A 27,023-nucleotide genomic window follows, 5' to 3' on the forward strand; every position below is an offset into this window, starting at 1 on the left:
CAAGACCGCCACATCTGCGTTGGCGGTCGGACTGCCGCAGACAGGGAGGTCCGACCGCCCTATTATGACTGTGGCAGATGTGCTACGGTCCAACCACCGGCACCGCCAGGTTACCACCTGTTAACAGCCTGCGGTCTCGACTGTCTCAATCCGCCAGGGCAGCGCTGCAAGCAGCGCTAGCCTGGGGATTACGAGTTCCCTTTCCGCCAGTCTTTGCATGGCGGTCTCACCGCCATGCAAAGGCTGGCTTGAAAGTGGGCAGTCAGGGGCCCCATGGAGGCCCCAGCACTGCCCATGCACTTGGCATGGGCAGTGCAGGGGCCCCCATGGACAGCCCCGTCGCACATTTCACTGCCTGAATTACGGGCAGTGAAATGTGCGACGGGTGCAGTCGCACCCAACGCACCGCAACATTGCCGCTGGCTCGATTACAAGCCGGTGTCAATGTTGTGGTGAGTTTTACGCTGGGCCCGCAGGCTGAACGCTGTTTTTGCCCGCTGGCCCAGCGGAAAACTCCCAATAGGGTGGGCAAAAGACCTTAATTACTGGCGGTCTTTAGCTTGCAGCGGCTTCAGCGGTCCTGTTAAAGGACCGCCAATGTCGTAATGAGGCCCTAAATTCTAAATCACAACTTTTTTCTATTCAATAATGAATGGTTCGGACAGAAACAGGGAGTGGCAATGGGATCTAGGTTTTCTCCCTCGTACGCAAACCTCTTCATGGAATGGTTTGAAGAAAAGTGGATCTGGGGAATTGGAGCAGCGGAATGGCAAACATATATCTTGTACTAGGGATGTTACATAGATGACTGTTTTATCATCTGGACGGGTAGCATAGACCAGCTAAGGTGATTCTGTGAGTATTTGAATAGCAACAATGTCAACATCAGATTTACATATCAAGATAGTTCAGTACGTATAGAATGTTTGGATGTGGAACTTTATGTGGAAGGCAATAAGATTGAGAGCAAATTATATCGGAAACCAACATCATGCAACTCTGTTTTGCATGCCACAAGTGCGCACCCTACATATCAGATTGAGGCAATACCATTTGGGGAGATGATAAGGGCATGACGCTATTGCAGCAAGGAAACGGATTTTCTTAAGTGTATTCAAGATATGGGACAACGTTTTTTATTAAGAGGTTATCAAACATTGGAGTTTCGGACTGATAGAGGGAAGAGAAGAGATAAGGATAAAATAAGGATAGTTTTGGACTATGCAGATAATTCGGTTACTCTATTAAAAATCATGAAGAAATATTGGGGTATTTTAGTCCAAGATCCAATATTAAAAAGTTACATTGCTAACAGACCAGAGGTGGCATATCAGAAGGGGAAATCCTTGAATAGTCTTCTTTGCCCTAGTTATCCGAGAAACTGTACCAATGTTAATTGGCTAGATATGCACAATAAGTATTTCTTTAAATGTGGAGGATGTGGGGTTTGCAAATGGACATGGTATGCCAAGAAAGATTTTAGTTTTGGCGGGAGCCAGAGATATGTAATTCAGACTCACATAAATTGCAATACAACTTTGGTGGTATATATCATAGTATTGCAAATGTGAAAGAATGCACATTGGAAGTACGATCCGTTCCCTTAGGATATGGATTGGAGAACACTGGAGGGCCATTAGACAAAATGATGAGTGATATCCGACTGCGGAAGATATTAACACATGTGATTCACAGAGTTCACACAAGGAATTCAAATTCTTAGGGATTAAACATATCACTAAGAACCCTCAGGGCAGAATAGAGAATTATTTCTTAGGACAAGGGAATCAACATGGATCTTGAGCTTGAAAGCCGTGGATTGTGGACTTAAGTCTGATCATGAATTTGAGTATTTTTTGGGCAAGGAGTAAAATGTCTGGAAGGTCAAACGAATATGTAATTGAATACTGAACGTAATATGTAGCATGAATGACAAAGTACATAAATATGTTTGATTGTTTCTGAAGTGATGCACACACATGTTGAACTGAAACATAGTACAATAATGAAGTAGAAGTACTATACAGAGTGTATTGGAGATTTAAAATAGAAAATAGAAAAGAGGGGGTGAACGTTTTATGATGAGGGTGGGACAGACACTTGCCTAATCATTGGAGAATCTATGTTAATCTAAATACCCTTCACTAAGATAAAGGGAAATCCTAATTAAGCCTCAGGAATTATTGGAAAGTGTGAGCATAGCAGAAACCTCAGTAGAAGTTCTGATAGATAGGAGGTGCACGGCATTAAGCCACACAAAGAAATAGAGAGTAGGGTGATCTGCACTGCTCCAAGTCTCAACGGAATCTGCTTTTGTCGAACTAGGTCAATACAAATGAAACCTACAAAACCTTCAAGAAAGCTATGTCATCCACACCAGTAGTTTCCCATCTTCTGTTCACAGCTGAAATTGGCAACTCCCCTCAAATCTCTCATCCCACATATTGGGCATCAGGATGGTCTTGAGTGTTTCTCTGTGTCTGGTACACAAACAGGCAGCGATTGAACGCAGGACACGCCGGCAATTTCTCGCCGTTATTCTTTCGTGCTCACCGCGTTTTCAGATTTCTATCGACAATTGAGACAATTGTTGTCAGAAGCTTGTCATTATGTTCTGAATTGGCCTTGAGAAAGCCCCCGCCTACTCACCTATGGGGTGAAACACGTGTTGGCTGTTCTTCCACCGAATATTTCTCTTTATCTTCTCTCCATCCTTGATAAAAGTTGCATCTCTACTGCAAATAATTCACTACTGAAGCATTGTGCTCATTATTAGAAAATTCTTTGGAGTGGGAGCTCACCTTTAATCAATCTGGTACACAAACAGGAGTCTATTATTAATTTGTTAGAGCTCCTTTGTCTTTGTCAAAGTATCCTTCAGTATCCCACTGTCTTCCAGACACACAACATGCCTTTCATTAAGTGTAGACGCTCACAAACGCACCGGCAAAGAAAGATGATTACAATAATAGCAAAATTCCAACTTGAAGGTTAAACACAAAAAAATCTAATGTTTCAAGCGTTTGGGTATGGTAACTTAATAAGACATTGAATGCATATTTTAGTACGTGATTAGAAGTTTTTCAATTTTAATTGAAACAAAATTCATAAATGAAAAACATGATTAAATGAAGTTACACTGTAATACCATAGAGTACATGAATAAAATCTGCATGAATACTACATTTCAGTATGTCAGAATCCATCGTAGAACACACACACATATATATGCGCCCCCTGCAGATATAACATAAATCGTCCCAGGTAGGTGGTGGTCCCCAGGGCTAATTTAAGCCCAAGGGGGGATGCCATACGCACCCCTTTCTTTCTGAATGCCCCCCAGGACCTGACCCACCCAGGGGTCACATAAAAGAAAAGGGCAGGAAGCAGCCCTTTTCTTTACATCTCGGAAAAATCCAGGGATAAAAAAGATTTTTCTGAGATTTAAAAAAATTGCTTTTTAGCCCTGGGTGGTCCCTCTGGGACTCCACTACCAGAGCTAAGGGGTCAGGGTGACTTTACCCTGGCCCCTTCTGGATGGCTGCCAACAATTCCTGTTTGAAAGCAAATCAGATATCAGCATGAGGACAGTTGGATCCGCGGAGGATGCGCATGCCCAGATAACTATATTTTTTTAACTCTAATTTCTCCTATGCTACTGAACGGATTTACACTAAGTCACAAAAAAGCACGCTTTCTGGACCAAGATCTACCTTCCTGCCAAATTTGGTGTATTTCCTTTCAGCGGTTCGGGCTGTAGTCGTTTTAAAAACTTTGAAAAAACCCATTGACTTAAAATGGAGAAAAAGTGTATAGCGACCCCCTTTTTCTCGACTCCCGCTTGATGAATCACACTGAAACTTTCAACACAGCAGCTGAACTCCTCAAAGTGCAAGTGTTGAATATTTTGTGAAGATTCGTCAAGCTGTGCCAAAGAGTATTATATATATATATATATATATATACCTATGCTACCGAAACGGATTTACACTAAGTCACAAAAAGCAAGCTTTCTAGACAAAGATCTAGCTTTCTGCCAAATTTGGTGTAATTCCTTTCAGCAGTTCGGGCTGTAGTCATGTTTAAAACTTTGAAAAAACCCATTCACTTAAAATGGAGAAAAAGTGTATAGGGCCCCACTTTTTCTCGACTCCCACTTGACGAATCACACTGAAACTTTCAACACAGCAGCTGAATTCCCCAAAGAGTAAGTGTTGAAAATTTTGTGAAGATTCGTCAAGCTGTGCCAAAGAGTATTATATATATAATAATACACAGCACTCCAGAAGGTCCCAATATAATCTCTTTATTTGAATTTTCCAGCAACCACCAACGCGTTTCAACTCATTGAGAGTCTTGCTCACGGTCAATGAGTCCTTCTACTATTCTCTTTAAGTAGTAGAGAGTCTGTTTTGCCTGTAATGAGTCATCCTGGACTTCGTAGTTTGCTTAAAATCCAAAACAAACATATAACGTAAATGTAACATTTCAACAAAACATGATGGTTATATTCACATAACATATTCATAAATGTAACTGAAGGCACTGGCCAATGATGCTTAACATTCTCTTATTCACAATATAACTGCCTGACGGTCCCCTTTGAGTTATGTTTCTTTTGAATTTCAACAAAAGAAACAATGGGACAGGGTCTTACTTAGCACGATATCCAATTGGCAATTAGCCAAAACTGATTTGATAATTGTATTAAGAATTGTCATCTCTTAAATAGATACCAATGCATGTATAATTTGAACTTTAGCAAGCTTGAGTGCTATCACTTGGAAACATAACTGTTTGTTTTGGCTTTTAAGCTAACTACGAGGACCAGAATGCCACATTACAGGCAAAACAGACTCACTCGCCACTACCTAAAGAAAAGAGTAGGAGGACACACTTAGCGTGAGCAAGGCTCTCAATTAGTTGAAATGCGTTGGTGGTTGCTGGAACATTCAAATAAAGAGATTATATTGGGACCTTTTGGAGTACAGTGAATTACCTTTGCAACAATTGCTATTTCAAGGGTGGTCTCCTCCGTCACCAGCACCGGCAGCTGAGTGCGCCGCTGAAAGTTTGTTCAGACCGTTTGTATTACATATATATATATATACTGTATATATATATATATATATATATATATATATATATATATATATATATATATAAATATTATATGAAATACTGTGAATGCAACTTCAGTAATATGATTTGACGCTCCATTTTACATTAGTCATGTGTTACACCTGACAGCGTTAGAGTAGTCATTTTCCAACTTTTTGCCTGCCTCCGTTCACTTTTCTGACACTGTTTTGCTGGTTTTAGGACTGCTAACCAGTGCTAAAGTGCATATGCTTTTCCCTTAAACATGGTAGCATTGGTTCATCCTTAGTTGGCATTTTTGATTTACTTATAAGTCCCTAGTAAAGTGCACTACATGTGCCCAGGGCCTGTAAATTAAATGCTACTAGTGGGCGTGCAGCACTGATTGTGCCACCCACATGAGTAGCCCCTTAACCATGTCTCAGGCCTGCCATTGCAAGGCCTGTGTGTGCAGTTTCACTGCCACTTCGATTTGGCATTTAAAAATACTTGCCAAGCATTAAACTCCCCTTTTTCTACATATAAGTCACTGCTAAGGTAGGCCCTAGGTAACCCATAGGACAGGGTGCTATGTAGGTAAAAGACAGGACATGTTTTATATGTCCTGGAAGTGAAAAACTTCTAAATTCGTTTTCTACTACTGTGAGGCCTGCTCCTTTCATAGACTAGCATTAAGTCTCATATACTTTTTGAGTGGTAGCTTCTGATCTGAAAGGGGTAACTAGGTCATATTTAGTATGGCCAGAATGGTGATGGAAAATCCTGCTTTTTGGTGAGGTTGTATTTTATATTACTATTTTAGAAATGCCACTTTTAGAAAGTGAGCATTACTCTGCACTTAAAACCATCTGTGCCTTACAGCCTGCCTTCAATTAACATCTGGTCTGCGCTGATTGACAGCTCCCTTGTGCATTTCACCCAGACAACCACAAACACAGGACACTCAGGCATACCTGCATTTATCTGCATATTGAATGGGTCTTCCTGGCTGGAAGAGTGGAGGGCCTGACTCATTTCAATGGCCAATATCCAGCCCTCACACAATGGACTGCTAAACCCCCTACTGGGGCCCTGGCAGGCAGGACTGACCTGAAAAGGGAACTTGTGCACTTCAAAACCACCCTTTGAAGTCTCCCCCACTTCAAAGGCATTTTAGGTGTGTAAGCTGGGTCTCTGGCCCCACCAAACCAGACACTTCTGGACCTACACTTGCACCCTGTCAGTGGAACAGCCTGGCTGCCCAAAGGACTCATCTGCACTGCTTTGCTGAGAAGGACTGCTGCTCTGCTGTTGCCCTGCTGCCCTGCTGGCCTCTGACTTTGCTGAGAAGGTATCTGCCTTCCCCAAAAGTGCTCTCCAAGGACTTGGATTGAGCTTGCTTCCTGTTTTCTAAAGTCTTTGGCCAAAAAGGCTTTATCTCATCAGGAAACTCCTTGTGCATTGAAAATCAACTCATGGCCTGCGGAAATCGATGCAAAGCCTGCATTGTGACCAAAACAATTGCTGCACATCCAACCGGAACAACGCAGTGCCCCTGCCTTGCGATGGAAAATTTGACGCATTGTCTACTGGATCGACCCAGCGCCTGTGCTTTCTTCCGGCATTCTTCAAGGATTTTCCCAGCATCGTACCTAGGTGTCAAATTATCCCCACACCTCATTGAGGAACCAAGACTGCACTCAGAAAAACAATGCAAACCCTTTGTAGGGTGGAAAGAAACGACGCATCGCCTGTGATGCATCAGAAAATTTGACGCAACACCCTATTTTTCCACACATCTCCTCCTCTGCAGTCTCCGTGCATCATTATTTTTGACGCATACCAGGTACTGAGTGTAACAAAGAAACAACTGTTTATTTCTAAGGATTACAACTCTTTTAAACCTTTTAACCCCTTCGTTGCCAGGCCTTTTCCGCCTCAGGTGCCAGGCCTTTTTTTGGCTATTTGGGGCAGTTCACGTTTAGGCCCTCATAACTTTTTGTCCACATAAGCTACCCTTGGCAAATTTGCGTCCTTTTTTTCCAACATCCTAGGGATTATAGAGGTACCCAGAGGTTTTGGGTTTCCCTAAAGAAGATCAAGAAATTATCCAAAATGGGAAAAAGGGGCTGCAGAAGAAGGCTTGTGTTTTTTTCCCTGAAAATGACATCAACAAAGGGTTTGTGGTGCTAAAATAACCATCTTCCCAGCTTTCAGGAACAAGCAAACTTGAATCAAAAAATCCCACTTTTCAGCACAATTTTGGCATTTTACTGGGACATACTCCATTTTTACTTTTTTGTGCTTCTAGCCTCCTTCCAGTTAGTGACAGAAATAGGTGTGAAACCAATGCTGGATCCCGGAAAGCTTTTCTGAAAAGTAGATGAAATTCTGAACCCACCAAGGGGACAATTTATGTAGATCCTACAAGGTTTTCCTACAGAAAATAACAGCTGAAATAAAATAATATTGAAATTGAGGTGATAAGAAGCCTTTTGTTTCCACTGTTTTATTCTGTAACTTTTTCCTGCGGTGTCAGATTTTCAAAAGTAATATGCCGTTACCTCTGCTGGACTCTTCTGGTTTCGGGGATATATTAGGCTTGTAGGTTCATCAAGAACCCTAGGTACCCAGAGCCAATAAAGGAGCTGCACCTTGCAATGGGTTTTCATTGCATAATTCATTTGGTGAACTATAAAGGGTGAAAAATAGGTATCAAAGAAACCTTTGTATTTCCAAAACGGGCACAAGATAAGGTGTGGAGAAGCAGTGTTTATTTGCACATCTCTGAATTCTGGGATGCCCATACTAGTATGTGAATTACAGGGCATTTCTCAAATAGACTTTTTTTTACACATTGTCTTACATTTGGAAGGAAACAATGTAGAGAAAGACAAGGGGCAATAACACTTTTTCTGCTATTCTGTGTTCCACCAATAAAAATGGTACCTCACTTGCATGAGTAGGCCTAATGCCCCCAACAGAAAACGCAACATGGACAATCACATTTTTACATTGAAATCTGACGTGTTTTTTGTTAAGTACCTAGCTGTGAATTTTGGCCTCTAGCTCAGCTGGCACCTAGGGAAACCTACCAAACCTGTGCATTTTTGAAAACTAGACACCCAGGGGAATCCAGGATGAGATGACTTGTGGGGCTCTCACCAGGTTCTGTTACCCAGAATCCGTTGCAAACCTCAAAATTTAGCCAAAAAACACTTTTTCCACACATGTCGGTGACAGAAAGTTCAGGAATCTGAGAGGAGCCACAAGTTCCTTCCACCCAGCATTTCCCCAAGTCTTCTGATAAAAATGGTACCTCACTTGTGTGGGTAGGCCTAGTGCCCGTGAAAGGAAATGCCCCAAAAAACTATGGGGGTGATTCCGAGACTGGCGGGCGGCGGAGGCCGCCCGCCAGTCTACCCCCGACAAAATACCGCTCCGCGGTCGCAAGACCGCGGAGGGTATTTTGAGATTTGCCCTGGGCTGGCGGGCGGCCGCCAAAAGGCCGCCCGCCAGCCCAGGGCAAATCTACCTTCCCACGAGGACGCCGGCTCCGAATGGAGCCGGCGTAGTGGGAAGGTGCGACGGGTGCTGTTGCACCCGTCGCGTATTTCAGTGTCTGCTTTGCAGACACTGAAATACTTTGTGGGGCCCTCTTACGGGGGCCCCTGCAGTGCCCATGCCATTGGCATGGGCACTGCAGGGGCCCCCAGGGGCCCCGCGGCACCCTCTACCGCCATCCTGTTCCTGGCGGGAGACCCGCCAGGAACAGGATGGCGGTAGGGGGTGTCAGAATCCCCATGGCTGCGGAGCGCGCTCCGCAGCCATGGAGGATTCTCCCGAGCAGCGGAAAGTCGACTTTCCGTTTCTGACCGCGGCTGAACCGCCGCGGTCAGAATGCTCGAGGGAGCACCGCCAGCCTGTTGGCGGTGCTCCCGTGGTCGGTGACCCTGGCGGTCACTGGCCGCCAGGGTCAGAATGACCCCCTATGTGGACACATCAAAATTATCAAATACAAAACTACCTGTTTTTGCGGTGGGGGCACCTGCATTTTTGGTCCTGGGCTCAGCAGCCATCTAGGGAAACCTACCAAACCCAAACATTTCTGGAAACTAGACACCCGAGGGAGTCCAGGGAGGTGTGACTTGCGTGGATCCCCCACTGTTTTCTTACCCAGAATCCTCAGCAAACCTCAAATTTAGCTAAAAAATCAATTTTTTCCCACATTTTTGTGCGGTATCACCACACCAGCGCAAGTTACCACCCAATGTTCCCCTCAGTCTCCCGGTAAAAATGATACCTCACTTGAGTAGGTGGGCCAAGTGCCTGTGACAGGGAAGAGCCAAAACCATGTCGAAAATGAGAGGGAACCAAAGTGGGTCCAAAAGGCAGTTTGGAAAAAAACATTTTTAGGCTGACAAGTGGGGCAGAATTTTTTATAGGTATAGGTCTGACAATACTGGGTGGTAGGAATTTTGTGGATTCCTGCAGATTCCAGAAGGTTCCATCACAAAAATGTGGAAAAGATGTATGATTTTCAGCAAAGTTGGAGGTTTGCAGGGCATTGTGGGTAAGAAAATGGTGTGGCGTGCATGTGAAGTACACCACCCTGGTCTCACCCAGATGTTTAGTTTTCAGATGCGTCTAAGTCTCATAGATTTTGCTACATGGCAGCGTCTCAAAGTCCAAAAAGTGCAGCCCTCACCATTCCATGTGGGATGATTTTGAGAGTTAGACAAGTTCTCATGGCCCTGGTGTAAAACCAAAACCCAAAATAATGAAATTTCCTCCTTCTTTCCGTGGTATAAGATGTTTTAGTGTGTGGGGGCAGAGTTGAAAGTCTGTTACCCCCGTCAGTTGCGGTGGAGGCATAACCATGCCCATACTGGTTGGTAGCCACCACCCCACTATCTTTTTTTTAAATAATTCCCTGCCATCTAGTAGGCTTTCTGCCCTCCAGACAGTGGATCGGGGGTAATTGCCCCATCTGCCCTCCGGTGGGCAGAACAACTTTGTCCCCATTTATTTGGGGGACAGATGGGCCTTACAAAAATAGGCGGATCTGCCCCCAGGGGGGGCAGAAATAGCCTTAAATAAATTTGCCCCCCAGGGGAGCGACCCTTGCCTAAGGGGTCGCTCCCCTTTTTAAAAATTGTTGCAAAAAAACTAAATCCCTGGTGTCTAGTGATTTCTGCCCCCCTTGGCGTCAGATTGGCCTAATAAAAATAGCCGATCTGCCGCCAGAAGGGGCAGAAATGGCCTAAAAACTATTTGCCCCCCAGCGGAGCGACCCTTGTCTAAGGGTTCACTCCCCTTATCAATGTAAACAAAATAAAATCCCTGGTGTCTAGTGGCTTCTGCCCCCGGGGGGGCAAAAATGGCCTAATAAAGAAACTGCCCCCTGGGGACTGACCCTTGTCAAAGGGGTCACTCCCCTTATGCCAATTTCGTTAAAAAGATCGGCCTAATTAATATAGGCTGATCTGCCCCCAGAGGGAGCAGAAAAGACCTAATAAAATAATTGTCCCCCAGGGAGTGATCCTTGCCAAAGGGGTCGCTCCCCTCATAATATTTCAACAAAACAAACAAAAAACCCTGGTGTCTAGTGGCATTCCTGCAGCACGATTGCTATGTAATCGTGCTGCAGGAATGCTCAGAAAGACATGAAAAGAGAAGGAAAAGCCTTTCCTTCCCTTTTCATGCCTCTCTGACCTTCCCTGCCCCTGTACCGAGGAGAAACTAATTTGTTGCTCCTCGGTCAAGCGCGAAGGGAGGCGACCTCTGATGAGGTCAGCGCGCATTTGCGTGCTGACGTCATCAGACATCACTGGGGAGGAGGAGGAAGCGATTTCCCTTCCATCCCTGCCCATGGGAGGGGGGTGCAAGGCCCTCGGGGAAAGTGCTAGCACTTCCCCTGGGGGCCCATTGCTGGACGAGGTGGTTACGTCCCTGGCATCTGAGCGCCGCAGTAGCAGATGTAACCACCTCGTCCACGGCACCCGAGGGGTTAAACGTGATATTTTAACTTGTACTTATTTTATCTTTGTCGTTTTTACCTTATTTTATTAAGAGAAATATTATCTATTTGTCTAAACCTGTGTGGTGTATTTTTGTGCTGTTTTCACTATGTTACTGTATGACCTATTGCACAAATACTTTATATATTACCTTCTAAGTTAAGCCTGACTGCTCAGTGCAAAGCTACCAGATGGTGGGAACAGGATAATTTTGATTGTGTGTGACTTACCCTGACTAGGATTGTGGTCCCTACTTTGACAAGAGTGTATACCTCTGCCATCTAGAGACCCCATTTCTAACATCATGTTAAAACACACAATATATGTATTGTTGATTACATTATTATGTCACTTCAATAACGCATGATGGTGCAACCAAAATTATGCGTCAGTACCAAAAGCTAAAGAGACATTATATTCATGTACTCTTTTCATATGTATTAATCTGCAAGCTATATTTCCTCTTTCTTCCCAAAAGCTCCCTGGCTTCCCATAAAATTGTTTGCACTCTCCCATTTTGTATTGCAGCAAACCAATTCTAGTGCCTTGTATGACTGATCAAAAGATAATTTACTATGGATAAGACAGATATAAACCATAAGCAGAGAACAGGATGGTCTTTCTCAGACAGATGAAGATATTGTCTAACAGGAGTTGATCATAATAACTTGTTGTTATATAATGCTTCATGCTGCAGTTGTGCCATTTCTAAGTGCTGTAAATTACAGATGCCACTATTGCCGGACTCATGGTAGTGAATTTACAGATCTTAAAATGATGGACATCTGTGTCTACCTTGCTGGGATTCAAACTTGATCACCACATTTGTCAGCAGCATCACAGTTAAGGGGTTAAGAAGGGGCACAGGTTGTATTACAGTAGATTACTCTCAACATAAGGCAAAAGCTGATAAATAACTTGGATATTCTACACCAATGGGTCACCAATAAGTCATTTGACCTTCCCACAATGGAATATTTTTTGTGATGCTCTTGTGTCATCCATGTACCTCAGGGCTTTATGCAAAGCCATTGGGTGGTCTGGGTTGCAGGCAGCAGATGTGGCTTTCCCATACCTTTGTAAACATAGTGGAGGTAGGACAGTTTTCATCAATATCGATCTTTCCGGCCTAACCACTGGATCACCATGTGGGGCGAAAATCCACTTATTCAGTGCTATGAACTGTGACACCAAGTGGTATGCTCCATTGTCTTGGAGCATTATTCCCCTGTTACATGCAACACTATAAACTCTTGTATGAGAATGAATATATGATCTAATCTGGAGAATTCCTTATGTGCCCCAAAACTAGGATTAATATTTGATCAGAGTGATGCTTAAGCCTCTATATATCTATGAAACCCATAGCTTTAGTGGTCCTTCTGTCCACGTCTGGGTCCATTACATCATTAAAGTCTCCTCCTTTAATGTGAAGAGAAGTGCCAGCCGTTAGGAATATGGTGTTAATTTTTTCCAGGACCTATTTGTTGGACCATGGTGGAACCTAGACATTTATAACTGTGAAGTTGTGCCTCCCTCTTCATGGCCTTTCGGATGTTCATGTGTTCCTTTGCACGTTGTGTGGTGATCTTCTCCCTCATTCAGATGTCCTCTTACTTTTCTCCAGTCTGGGTTACCTTCCTCAGAATCATCCTTCTCTCCCCTTGACTGTGGAATCAGAGGGTCTTTTCTCTCTTTTTGTTATTTGTCAAACAATGTTGCAGATGTGTACACCGGTCTCTGGTCTGTCCTATTGGCATTTCCAAGCAGCAGATGTCTGTACCTGCTTTGTATGTTTTACTCCACCTGGGTCTCTCCTCCGCCCACTCCCACTCACAGGATCACACTTTCACTTTAACTTGATGGTATTGTTTTTTTTTGGCACTGCACCTCTAGTATACTCTGGGGAGACACGTATTTTACTTGATTTATAGCTTACTGCCCTTCTGGCCCGAATTTCCCTTGGGTTGTTTTCATGTTTGTGGTAATTGAGAAACCTGGCTATCATGGTCCTTAGAGGGGCACCAGACAGAGATCTCATCTCCAAAGACCTATATGACCTTTTGAGAACAAAAAGTTAGTAGAGATAGCCTTATGATAGTATGCCCAAAAGTCACGTCTGTAGAAACTCTATGGGGTTTGTTCATTCCTTGCCCTCCGGAAAGCTGGTAAATTATTTAAAATAAAGTATATTAAACCTCAATCTGTTTTTTGAGCCTCCTACCATTGCTGTCATACTTTTAGAGGTGGCTCTGAGCATGGTAACCATTTGTTTTAATCCCTTGACTGTATTTTCGAACTTCGAGACACGCTCCTACGCTCCCTTACTCACTCCGCTACATTTGGTAGATCTTATCTGAGGATACCAGTGATCTTACTTCCTCAATTTTCTGTTTTAGAGTGACTTTGGGGCTCTGGATACCCCCTTTGTTCTTACCTCTGCCACCTGCTGGGAAGCCCCACGTGTCTGATCTCTTTGTGTATTGTGAAATCCTTCTTGAGCCCCAATAACTTAATGTACATATTTATCTTGCCTTGCTTTGTGACTCAGGTATCTTTGTATTTAGCCATCTCTGCTGTTAGGATGTTTCTCTAACATTAGAAAAGTCCTCATGTGCCCCCCCTACCCAGCAGAGCAGCTGCATTGAACCCTCAATGCAATGCCAACACAAAATAATGTAATCATTGTTATTCCCACTCCTTTCGGCCCACGTACCCATTCTTTTTCATTTGACTTATATGTATTGGACAGCACATGCAGCTGGATCCTCACCAGGTATGTCAAATGACTGGTCATATTCTAGAGTGTAATGTCCCTTTAAATTTTAAGTGAACATTTGGACCACTGAGATGGGCACTGCAACAGATTATGCACAGGTAATATTGTGCTGCCTTATCGAGTGTTAGTGGCATCAAGTCTTTAATGGAGTCCTGAAGCAGACTCCTGTCCACTGTTGCTGGGCCTCTGGATATTGTCCACCTGATGTTCAGGCTCCTCAATGTTTAAACTGAAGGTTAGGGGAAAGGGAGGTGGCCCAGCGTATCCTTGTCTTGTGGCTTACAGTCAGACACTGCCCTGGATCTTAAAATATTCAACACATGATGGCGTCATTGCCTCCTCTCCCCTCCCTCCTAAGCACCACCACCAAGTCGCCGAAGCCACAGACTCCCCCTAATGGTGTGGGGAAAATAAGTACACTCAACTTACACTCCCCTCAGTCCTCACTATGGTGTGGCACGGCTGCTATGTGTTTAGGCACCCCTCTGTGTCTTCAAAAAGAGGGACTTCTTGCCGGTTTCTGCCCTTGCCTCCAATGCGTGATCCAAATCAGGCAGGAGCTTTCTTCCCACTCCTTACTGCTTGCTGGTTGAGCCACACTGTGCCTGGGCACCCATCAGTGTCTCCTCTGTAGACTACAACACCACCCGGATCTTTTTATCTCTAGGGGGTGATTCTCAATAGACTGCTGTATGCCACTTCAGTTAGGTAATGCTGGTTGTGCCTTCAAGCCCGGGCCAGTCCAGGGGAGAGGTCTACCTGCGCAGCCCAACAGCGCTTGCCTCCCCTGCAGTACCTCCCAGTGCACGACCTACTGAAACCCATCCCTGTAACGTTTCCAGAGTGGTCTCAAGCCTGCTGTGCATCCGGAGCCAGTCATCGACTGTGCAGTACCTTTCCTGTTAGTGGCAGTAAGGCTCAGGAACCACCATCTTGTATTTTGAGGACTAAGCAGAGGGAAGTTTAAATTGTAAATAATGTCTTTTTAAGGAACCCTGCATGTGCTTTGTGCAGCACAGCACATTCCGGGAAGGTATTTTCAACCTCCATGCCGTACGATGTATTATGGAGGTAAAGGATTTATGCAGGATCTTACGTCAGCCCGATGAAGCTCTGACTGCTACCTTCCAATCAGACATTTATTGGCCTTGTCCCCCATGCACACATAATTGTGATCAGTTTTGGGACACCTATGCATTTACAGTTTGAGAACTTTCCCATTCTAAAAAGAGTAGACATAAGGGGTACCTAACAGGCACATTGCTACTGTGGGTAACATTGGGCTGGACGGTATGCCAATCACAACACGCACACTATGTAAGGGGTAAAAGGCTGCTTCAATAGAACAGGTCTGGCAACTAACAGAACACCCTTGGAAAGAAGCCTTACAAAACTAAACCATTCTCACTAATACATTACAAACCACCTAAACACCCAACCCTTTCCTCTAATAAAGCTTTCCTCTAGAGATGACTCTTCCCATTCCAACCTTATACGCAAAATCCAGTACCCCTCTGCCCTGGTCTCCACCTTGGATTGTTATGATTGTCCCTCCATCCCTTTAATCCTTGCTCAATATCCCTGACCTCTCATTGGTCTGCTTTTGTACCCCCTACCATCCAAAAAATGGCTTTAAACCTACCCTAAGTCAGACCCACCTACCAGTGGAAAACAAACTTGAAATCTAGAGACCTGCTCCACTAAAGCATCATAGACCTATAACCAATCCAAATGAAGAAAGAAGAATTGGGGAGGGCAGAAGGGATGACAGTAAGTGACCAAGCCCTACTCCTGGGTGTGACAATGGCCAAAGAGGCTGCCACTCTCACCACCCTCTTAAAAACCCCTCCTATGCCCTAGCCGCTGGAAAACATTAAACCACTGACACCCTGGAGCGCTGTGGAATGAACCACCATACCCAACTAGACCAGGGGAAGACCGGGCTAGCCAAACTCCCAAGTTCCCATCGGGCAGGACGACACACCAGTCACAATGCTCACACCATGTAAGGGGTAAAAGGCCGCTTTAATAGAACAGGTCTGGCAAATAACAAAACAGCCTTGGCAAGAAGCCTTACTAAGTTAAACCATCCTCGCTTTTCCTGCCCCACCCAACAGTACGCAGTCCCTTCCACTGTTCCCTTAATGCCAGAACCACTCCCCTTAGAGGTCAGCCATCTTCAGCCTCAATTCTAACACATAAAACCCGTTACCTAGAAATGACCGATGCACCCCATCCTGCCTAAAAAGGGAGACATCATCCTGAGCGATCTCCATAAGGGCTAACATATTGATCTCTACAAAATCATCTTTATGTCTCTATTGACCTTCTTCCTTTGCTTTTCAATGGCTCTAAGATTTGTCGCACCTCGCCTATACCGCCTGGGTACCATCTCCACCCACAACATATGTGTACCAGCTCACCGCTCTCTAATCAACTTCCATTGCCTTTAGCAACCCAATTCCAGATAAGGACACCAAATTATTCTCACCAAGGTATACCACAAGTCCGGGCAGAAACCATCAGCTAATCTCCTACAGATAACACCCAACAACTCATCCCATCGTATGCCACTCCCCTTCACCCCCACCAAACCAACGCACAAGCTCCATCTATTCCTAGTTGTTGACCAAAATGGCTTCATTCAGAATGTTTTGTTGCCCAACAGATGAAGGAATTACCTACTATCGAAACTGTGGGAATTGCGCTGTCAGAACCCGCAACACAACCTGAAAAGAAAGAAATTACCCAAGAAAATGCAATGAGAAATGCACAATAATTGCCAATTGGTTCGAACATCAAGCAGACTTGCTCGAATATAATGTTTAAAACATTGTGACCTCCAATGCCCCATGTTCAAGATGCCACTATCAGATGTGTATGGCCTTCTAGCATCATTGGCTGCTCCAATATGAAAACAGTGTGCACCATAATCTCTTGGTGAAATACTCAACCTACCAAGCGCCTTCCTCAGCACTGCTGATGCCTGAAAATAATTCAAGTGAGACATGTCCTCATGAACAAAAACATACTTCACATCAGCAGGTAAATATTGTGCAAATTAAAACCAGATAACCACAGGCCATGTTGGGGGAGCTGTGGATGTAGTAGGATTTCTTGCCTCCTACCCCATTGATCCGTCTTGGAGGTAGCCAACCATATTCGAACCCCTACCTCATCTACTAGAACATTAGAGCTCAATAAACCGCCCCTCACATTCGAACCCAACAATTCCTATATGCGGATATCACCATGGAGCAACCAAGACATGTACATTGAAAACAACACAACCTCCCAGGGAGACAAACAAATCTCCTTCAACCCAACAAAAATATTCTGTAATAATTTACCAGAAATTTACCGCCTCCTATCCCCTCTTGCCCCTCCCTCCCTAGCCCAATCTGCAACAATTCTCTTACTGACTTCGCCTTCCATTTAATCATATCCCTAAAAATACTTACTGTTGAAGGAGATACCGGACATCTAACCTGCTATAGGCCCTGCTAAAAATACCAGCATCAGTCTGCATCATTATGAAACGTACTGCATCCTCCCGTCTGTATAACAAAGAAGATGGACCATCCACCTGCCTAGATGCACCTGAATGAACAAAATCCTACCAGGCCTGTGCATAACTCCTGCGAGCAGATGCTGCTATGGATTGCCAAATCAAGTTAAAAATCACCACTCTCTCAGTGACTACAGATCCCGAGGCATCACTGTCTTCTGTGCATCCACTACCGGCGCAAGCCCACGGAATCTCTGCCACTGTGAACAAGACAGCGTTTCAGTGATGTCATTATTCAACACCTGGAATGTATCTGGCCTTAAACAAGATACTAAACTTCAAGCAACCCAAGAGAAAAATCCCCAACAATTGTAAAACTTTCTCATTGAGCGCTTTTTGAGAATTAACCAAATTAACCACAGTTTGGTGGTCAACATGGAAAATCACACGCCTATTAACTTCTTACCCCATAGCACCAAAGCTACTACTAATGGGAAAAACTCCAAAAAGGCAATGCTATGTTTGGATGACTTCCATGCCATGGGCCAATCACCCGCCACCCAGTAACCGTCCCAAAAGACTCCAAAACCATGGGCCCCTGAGGTGTCCGAAAAAACATGCATCTGCCACAACCAATCCTCATCATCACTCTACATGGTCACACCATTAAAATCTTTGAGGAAAGAAATCCACATTCTGAGGTCCGCCCGAATAATGGTGCGTAATCATATTCAGTGATGCGGCAAACAGCGGCCTTCACTGCAAAACTAAGCCACGTGCACATAGCACATCCAACTCACCACACAACAAGCAAAATTCAAGTGACAAAAGGGACTGAATCTGTCTCAACTCCAATTTAGCCTTAGATAACTCCTCTTCCAACAAAGAAATTAGCAGGTAAACACACCTCCATCTTCAGGGAATCTAACTTGATCCCTAAAATATTAATACATGTGGTCGGACCCATAGTTTTTCTGGAACCAAAGGAACCCTCAGCTCTGCCATTAGTGATACTCACCCAAACCTCCTTTTCCTACCAAGAGAAAATCATCCAGATAGTGCATGACGTGACACACCCAACTCTGACATTGGAAAAACCATTGTATAAAGGAGCTACTAAAGGTCTTAAACAATAAACATGACACCAAACAACCCATCTGCAACATCCAATCCATAAACATAGAACCTCCAAACTGCACACCCAACAAGGAAAAATCATTTGAATGCCCAGGCAAAAGCCTAAAGGCGGATTGAATATCAGATTTCACCATCTCTGCTCCTACTTCAAAGCTCTTAACCAAGACAATGACCTCATCCACAGAAGCCTAATACATCTTTGAATCCTCCTGCGCTATAAAATCATTTTCTGATTCCTCCACAGGCCAAGACAAATGATGAATGAGTCTAAGGTCCCCTTCCTGGTTCCTAAGGACCACACACAAGGGGAAAATGGTACAATCCGACCGAGACCAAAAGCTAAAAGGCCTCACAATCCTCCCCTGAGCAAATTTCTTATCAAGCTTCGTTCTCACTACTTCTAGTTTCTCCAGTGCAGACCTCAAATATTTTGCCCATCTATTAAATCTGATCCCTTGAAAACACAAACAAAAACCTCCCACAAAGCCCCAATACAAACACTTCCTCCGCTTTCAGATAAAACTGCAACCAGTATCTTAGTATTTGGAAGCTTAATAAGAGCAGGGCCCTTTTCCCACCACTTGTTGCATCTGACCCTGTCCTTTATCTTCCCCCAGCTGCATTGCCTTGCCATCCCCACTGAACCCCCCCACCCAGAAACATTGACCCAAGGGATACTTCCCTCCGCAGTTGAAGCAGTTGTGCCTAAATTTACATTGGAGGCGTGTACATACACCTCCATAGAAGGACCAGCAGGACCCATTTTGGGGAAACTGCCCTCTCCTGAAATCCATCACCCCTAATTGGGTGGGGCATCCCTGAAAGACATTGTATATCAATGATAAACCACTAGCAGTGTGAACTACTGGGATATTTTTAGCAGTGTGAAGCCATTGCATCTAAAGCTCGTTATCTATCTATTTCCACTCCTTTTCTGGATTTCTTGCTAATCTGGCATGAAATTCCTCGTCATTCCTAAACCAACCAATACCCCCATAATCCTTCTGTGCCCTGTGCTCCACATCCATATACTTAAAAAGGGCAACACATTGCTCCAGATGCCGCTCGCAATACACGCTTGCAAAGATGAGAAAGGCAGAAGTCCAATTCTCTATAGTAATAGGCACCTTCGGCCTACATGCAAGCTCCCACTCTTCCTCCTTTGAACCATCCTTCGCCTGCACCTCACTGTGTAGCAATTTAAAAACATCAACAAATTCTGCTTCACAGATCTTATATTTCGTCTGCTGGGTGAGATGCACCCCAAAGGCATCAACACCCCTACATAAGGCAGCTTCTTACTCTTAATGTTACCCTTTGAAACCTCACCATCAACATTCCTGTCTTTTCATCTCCTATGTTACACACTGGTTCGTGCTATCCGATTCCCCACCAGCCTTACCATCATCCTTCGTAGTAGCAGGTTGTCAGCTTTATGCTGTTCCACATTTGTTTGAATAGCCATTACCTTACCTTCCAAAACATGCATATCCCACAATGGTGTTTTTATTGGACTTTTTCCCACAGCCACAGAGACCACCCGGTTTTCCTTGGGTCTGTACCACATCTTAGGCATTTCCCAAACCACTCTCTGCTTACCTCTAGGAACTAAGGGCCAGATGTAGGAAGCCGTTTGCATGGTGCAAACTGCGAAAATCGCAGTTTGCGCCATGCAAACAGCCTTCTGCGATGCACATTCACAATTTGCGAGTCGGTACCGACTCGCAAATTGTGAATGCGACTCGCAAATAGGAAGGGGTGTTCCCTTCCTATTTGCGACTCGCATCGCAATGCAGAATTGCATTGTGACCGCAAATGCGGTCGCAAAGCAATTCGCAGTTACCACCAGTGTCACACTGGTGGTAACTCATTCGCAAAAGGAAAGGGGTCCCTATGGGACCCCTTCCCCTTTGTGAATGTTGCCAAAAAGGTTTTTTCAGAGCAGGCAGTGGTCCAATGGACCACTGCCTACACTGAAAAAACGAAACCAAATGGTTTCGGTCTTTTTTTTATTTTGCAACTCATTTTCCTTTAAGGAAAACGGGCTGCAAAATAAATTTAAAAAACTGCTTTATTGAAAAAGCAGTCACAGACATGGAAGTCTACTGACTTCAGCAGGCCACCATCCCTGTGAGTGCAGGGACTCGCTATGGGGTCGCAAAATGCGACCCACCTCATTAATATTTATGAGGTGGGTCTTTGCGACCTCATAGCGAGTCGCAAACGGTGTCCGAGACACCGTTCTGCATCAGGATTTGCGATTCTGAAATTGCGAGTCGCACCGACTCGCAATTTCAGAATCGCAAATTCTGACCTTCCTACATCTGGCCCCAAGTCACCATATGATTGCATCCCTATCTCGCGCCTGCAACAGGCACAAGCACTCCAGCAACAGAGTTCCCCTGGTGGTGACCCCCGCACTCCCAAGGGAAGCACCTCTTCCCTGCTTCCGACACACTCCCTCAGTAGAGCACCGGACTGACATGCCAAAAGGGGGTCTCCTCTCACCAGCGCTGACCCGCTCTTGACTACAGGCTTCGATGTGGGCAAAGACAAAACATCTTGGACATGCTCCTGTATAAGTAAGGAACACACCCATTTCCTGGCCACGCTCTTTTGCCTGAACTTCTTTGATTTTTTTAACAGCGACACACATGCTAAAACTGCAGCAGCCACACCCACTGCAGACACCCTTTTAGGTCATTTAGGGTATTTCAAACCTGCCTACGCTTGCTCAAGGACCCCCTCCTGAATAAAATCCTCCCTGCCTTCTTCCTGCAGCACCTTCAGGGCCTGCACCACTTTATTGACTGTCACCATGATAAAGATATTAAAGGCTACAATGTAAACACACCAACCAACAATAAGTAAAGTCTCTGGACTACCAATAGTAAATGCAATTACAGTAAGTGACCACGCCCTACTCCTGGGTGTGACAATAGCCAAAGAGGCATCCTACACCCACTACCCTCGTAAAAACCCCTCTTACGCCCCACCCACTGGGAAACCTAAGCCAATGACACCCTAGATCACAGCGGAATGCACCACCACACCCAACAAACAGCGTGAGACCAGACAAGCCTGACTCCCTCGAAACTCCCATTTTCTGATTAAAGTTCTCTCCTGTTCGTGTCAGACTGTGAAATGGTCAATGGGGTAAATGAACAAGCCTGGGTACAGAGTGCACAAAATGTGCATTCACTATTTTTAGGTCAAGCGTATGTGTATGACCTCTTGTATACTTTTAAGTATACTTCTTCTGTGGGCTTCCAGCTATTTCATTTGTCATTTAAAAATCCTTGCTTGCTAGTGGTCAGTCATGCCTCCTTGTCCCTCCTGCTTCTGTGTGGGAGCAGGGACCAACTACTGTATAATTACTCTTTATCCTTTTTATCTAGTCTGTAGGGGACTTTTTTTTAACTTTGTTTCCTGCTCCTGTCCAGGGAAGCATCCCTTTTCATTTGCAGAGCATTCTTACTCTGAGCTTAGCTGTAAACAAGGCTATAAATCAGGTTGTTATCTTGGTCACATTTGGTCTTTGTGGGCTTTTTGCACCCTTTCTAAGCTGCCTTGCTCCCAACCTTCTTTGGCTTGGGTTTTATTTACCAACTCTACCAGAGCTCTGCAATCCTTAGCAATAGTGCCCACTTCTGCTCCACACTGGGGCCCCACTCGCAGCTCCATCAGTGCATCTCAGTCAAACACTCCAAGCCCTGAGCTGTGCCAGTGCCAGGAACCCCACACACGCTGTCTGCCAGAGCACCTCAGTTCTTTCAATCAGTACACACTGCTGTTCCAGTACTGAGACCTCAGACGCAGCTCTGTCAGTGCGCCTTTGTGCACACACTCCAAGCCCCTCAGCCGTGCCAGTGCCAGGAACCCCACACATGCTGACTTCCATAGCACCTCAATTCTTGCAGTCAGTACACCTTGCTGCTCCAATACTGGGACTTCAGGCGCAGCTCCGTCAGTGCACTGCAGTTCACACACTCCAAGCCCTCAGCCATGCCAGGAACACCACACATGCTGTCTGCCAGAGCACCTCAGTTCTTTCAGTCAGTACACTCTTCTGCTCCAGTACTGGGACCTCGTTGCAGCTCCATCAGTGCACTGCAGTTCACTCACTCCAAGCCGTGCCAGTGCTAGGAAAACCACACATGCTGTCTGCCAGAGCACCTTAGTTCTTCCAGTCGGTACGCACTGCTGTTCCAGTACTGGGATCTTGGGCGCAACTCCATCGGTGTACCTCAGTTCACACACTCCAAGCCCTTAGCCATGCCCCTGCCAGGAACCCCACACATGCTGTGTGCTAGAGCATCTTAGTTCTTACAGTTGGTACACACTGCTGTTCTAGTACTGGGACCTCGGGTGCAGCTTTGTCAGTGGACCGCAGTTCACACACTCCAAGCCCTCAGCCCTGCCAGGAACCCCAAACACGCTTTCTGCCAGATCACCTCAGTTCTTTCGGTCAGCACACTCTGCTGCTCCAGTACTGGGACCTCAGGTGCAGCTCAGTCAGTACACCTCAGTTCACACACTCCAAGCCCCCAGCTGTGCCAGTGCCAGGAACCCCACACACAATATCTGCGAGAGCACCTCAGTTCTTGCAGTCAGTACACACTGCTGTTCCAGTACTGGGACCTCTGGCGCAGCTCCATCAGTGCACCTCTGTTCACACACTCCAAGCACTCAGCCATGCCAGAACCCCACACATGCTGTCTGCCAGAGCTTCTCAGTTCTTAAAGTCAGCACACTCTGCTGTTCCAGTACTGGGACCTCGGGCGCAGCTCCCTCAGTGCACCTCAGTTCTACCCTGGCGTGGTCACTTCCTTTCCTATACTGGGACCCCGCTCACATATAGTTCCATTACAGCAGCTCAATTCTAATATTCAGCCCCATTGCCAAACCAATACTGGACCCAAAAGAGCACAACATAGCTCAGCCAGTGCACCTCAAGTCTAACATCCAACGCGACTGTTGATGGGAGCCACCACAACGCAGCCAGAATCCATCAATTCCAACATTCAGTGCACATTTCTTCTCAGTACTAAGGCTCACACACACGCCCGTCAGGACTCCTCACTTCTCTGGTTCAGAGGCAATGACACTCCAATGCTGGGCCCCACTTGCAATGTCACCACAGCTCCTCCAGGCTAACATTCGGGGACAGTGGCACGCCAATACTAGGTTCCATACATAGCTCCATTAACAAACCTCACTGCTGACCTTGTGTGCCCGTTACTATTCCAGTACTGCAGCCCATATACAACTTTGTCAGTGGACCTCAAACCTAACCTGCAATGCCCCAGTATTCCAATACCAGGAATTACGCGGTGCTCTCTTTCTCATTCCTCATCCGCTGCCTTTCTGTTATTCCAGCTCTGTCTTTACCCCCAATCCTGATCTGAAGCACCCAAATATTGAAGTATTGGGGTTCACATACAGCTCTACTAATGCACCTCCTGCTGTTCTGCAATGCTCCTGCTGTTCCACACTCTGACTTCTGTTTGAGGATGTGGGGGAGCCAATTAAATCTCTTCTTACTGTGATAACGCTTCCCGCCCTAGGTAATTTACTTAGTCTGGGACTCGTTTTAGGCCAATGAATCTTTTGACCCTGATTGGAGACTCCTTAAGATGAGATAACTAACCAACATGTCAATCAATAGATCGATAACCTCATTAATAATCACAACAACAAATCAATCAAATTGGTTAGTGACATTAATGAAAACCGAAACACCCCATGACCTTTCAGTCATGAATAACCACACAAAATTTAGTTAAGATTTAAGTTATTTTATTCCCTATTGATTACACTCTACTAGCAAGTTTATTAATCTCAATACCAGAAAACACATCAGCACTGTCACAATATGGCAACTCGAATAAGATTTCATCAAAGCAAAGATCATAAACATTAGAACAAAGCACGACGTCAACATGGATTAACTTTAGCAGAGTATCATTAGCGCATTATTCAACAAAGCATCGATTCAGTCCTTTGTCTACTTGCGTCCGTTTAGTGAACCCCTTAACTAGCTCGAATTAGCATTGGCATGTTGGGCTTCATGCAAAACAATTTAGCAACACAAATTTAGAAAACGTCTTACTATGGTCTCTATCAAAAGAAGCAGTTGGTACCTAGAAAGAAAAGGCAAACAGACAATTACAATTTCATTATCATGTAGCTACCCTCCATAATGGGTCAGCATACAGAGTCAGTCTTCGTCCTCAGGACATCAGTTGATTCGCCATCAGCCAGGAAAACTCAGCAAAGTTCAGCAAGACAGGTAATAAGGAACACTTCCCTCATAAGGAGGAAAAAGTATGAAACTGGCAAGGCAAGGGTAAGGATGGTTTGAAGATTCAAACAGCAAAGTCTTTAAGACAGAGTGACAAAGTGGCTAGGTGCCATCAAAGATTGGCACGTAATGGCTAATTTCTTATTGTGACACAGTGTTATATTAATCTTGTTATACAGTCTCCTAATTTCCAATTGGCCAAATTTTGGTGCACCATTATCTCCAACCAATAAGTAGGTTGTCACCTCACTAGGATTTTCACTTTAGTACAGTTCTCTCGTAGTTCATTGGCCCCTGTAATTGTCATCTCCAACGGGTAGATTGTCAGGTACAAACTTTTATTCTCGCAGGCTCAGTCAGTAGTTCCATTGTCTTTACCAGTTCAGGCGACCTTGTACCTGCTGCAAGTTTACACTGTTGCATTCAGCAAGAATGTCTCCTTGAGCAAGTTGGGTCTCATGAGAAAGAATTTACTACGGTTACACACATCTTCTAGCTTCTGGAAAAGTACGGCTACATGTCCTTCAGCAAGTCAGCACATTGTACGTTAGCAAAACACATTTGATATGAGACCAGCAGCTAGGCCCCGACTCACGCTAACTAAGGCCTAGTAATTAACTTTAGCAAAATCTTAACATATAACTCTTAATACTAATACAAAACCACACATTAGTACATCAATAATTCATTATTAGTCAATTTCATTTATCCTCGTATACATTGGTGGTCACTCCCCGTGGGCACATTTCAAGCGCCTATGTTAAAAGCACATTAATGCAATTTTCTATGCGACATCATTATACATTAATTTGCAAACATTTCATGTTAAATTTTTATTATAATAACTACACTCCAACAGCTGTCATCTTTATTTGGGAGAGTCTGTTTCACCTATCTCACTCTGTACTTTCCTTTACTTTGTTTACACTCAGTGTTTTTCTTCGCCCCCCTCTTATCTCTTCCCAGCTCTTAAAATCCACATGTTAACGGTTTCACTCTTTCTTTCAACTGTTTACGTCTACACCTCTCCCTTTTTTATTTCCCTCTTCCTACCTCCTCTTTCAAACTTGCAAAAACTTGGTTACTTCTTTCCTTGTTTCGTTCCTATCTTTTTTCTTCATCAGGCGTTCATTCTTTCACTAATTTTTCTCTCCCCTTCCTTCTTTCTTTGTCTTTTTTTTTTGCTCTTTCCTTTGACTCGATAAGCATCCTTTCACTTTTTTAAAGATCTTTCTTCCTTTCTTTCTCTGGTGTTTTTCTTATCTTTATCTGTCGAATCACATTTTACTATAAATCCCTCTTTTTCCCGTCTGTATGTGGAAGCCACAAGTTACTTGTTGGGACCCGAAGTGTCAAAGTGGGTTTCCCATTCTGCTTCTTTCGTGCTTCTTTCTCTCACCATCTCTCTTGTTTTCTCTAACGTTAATTTTTCTCGTTCTTTTCAAACTTCTTTCAATATATTTTCCTCTTTATCTTTTGTTTGCTAGCTTCCTTCCTTTTTTTCTTTTGTCTCACGTTTGCTCTATTTCTTCTCTTAGTTGTGCTTTTATCTTCTCATTCTTTTTTCCCTTCTTTCTTTATTTCTTTGCGACCCTTTCTCTTTCTTCCTTTTTTCTGTTGTATCCCTTTCGCTTCTTTTTTTCTGCTCTATCTGCTTTCTCTCCTGAGGCCTAGTTATCAATGGAGCAACAGGTGCAATGGCACTGGGGCCCAGAGGCCTGCGAACCTCACTCAACTCCAATTACTGTTCTGTTTTCCTACCAAAATTCCAGTCAATCAGTTTCTTTTCTTACTTCGGGGCCCATGACATCGTTACTAGGCCACTTATCCTCTCCATCTTTACTCCTAACTCCCTCTTTCCTTTCACCCTCCCATCCGTCCCAAATGTTATTTTTGTTATGGTGTTTTGAGCATTACACTCTAATGCTAAAAGTTTATTTCTGATAAAGGTCTTTATGATGATTGCATATGTTTTAAGGTAGAAGAAGAAGGTGAATGGAAGTGCTTTAGTTAAATGCTGAGCCACTGGAATTATATGGCAGGGAAAGACGAAATTATTAAACAGGATTGACCAATTTATGTGGCAAGGAAAGTCCAGTTATGAATTTCCAATGCCAATAGCTCTAACTCACGAAAATGCCAGACCTGTTGCAATACAAATGCTTGTTTCATTTTCGTTATAAAAACCAGTCCAGA

Source organism: Pleurodeles waltl, chromosome 2_2 (genome assembly GCF_031143425.1).
Source record: "Pleurodeles waltl isolate 20211129_DDA chromosome 2_2, aPleWal1.hap1.20221129, whole genome shotgun sequence".
Taxonomy (NCBI): Eukaryota; Metazoa; Chordata; class Amphibia; order Caudata; family Salamandridae; genus Pleurodeles; species Pleurodeles waltl.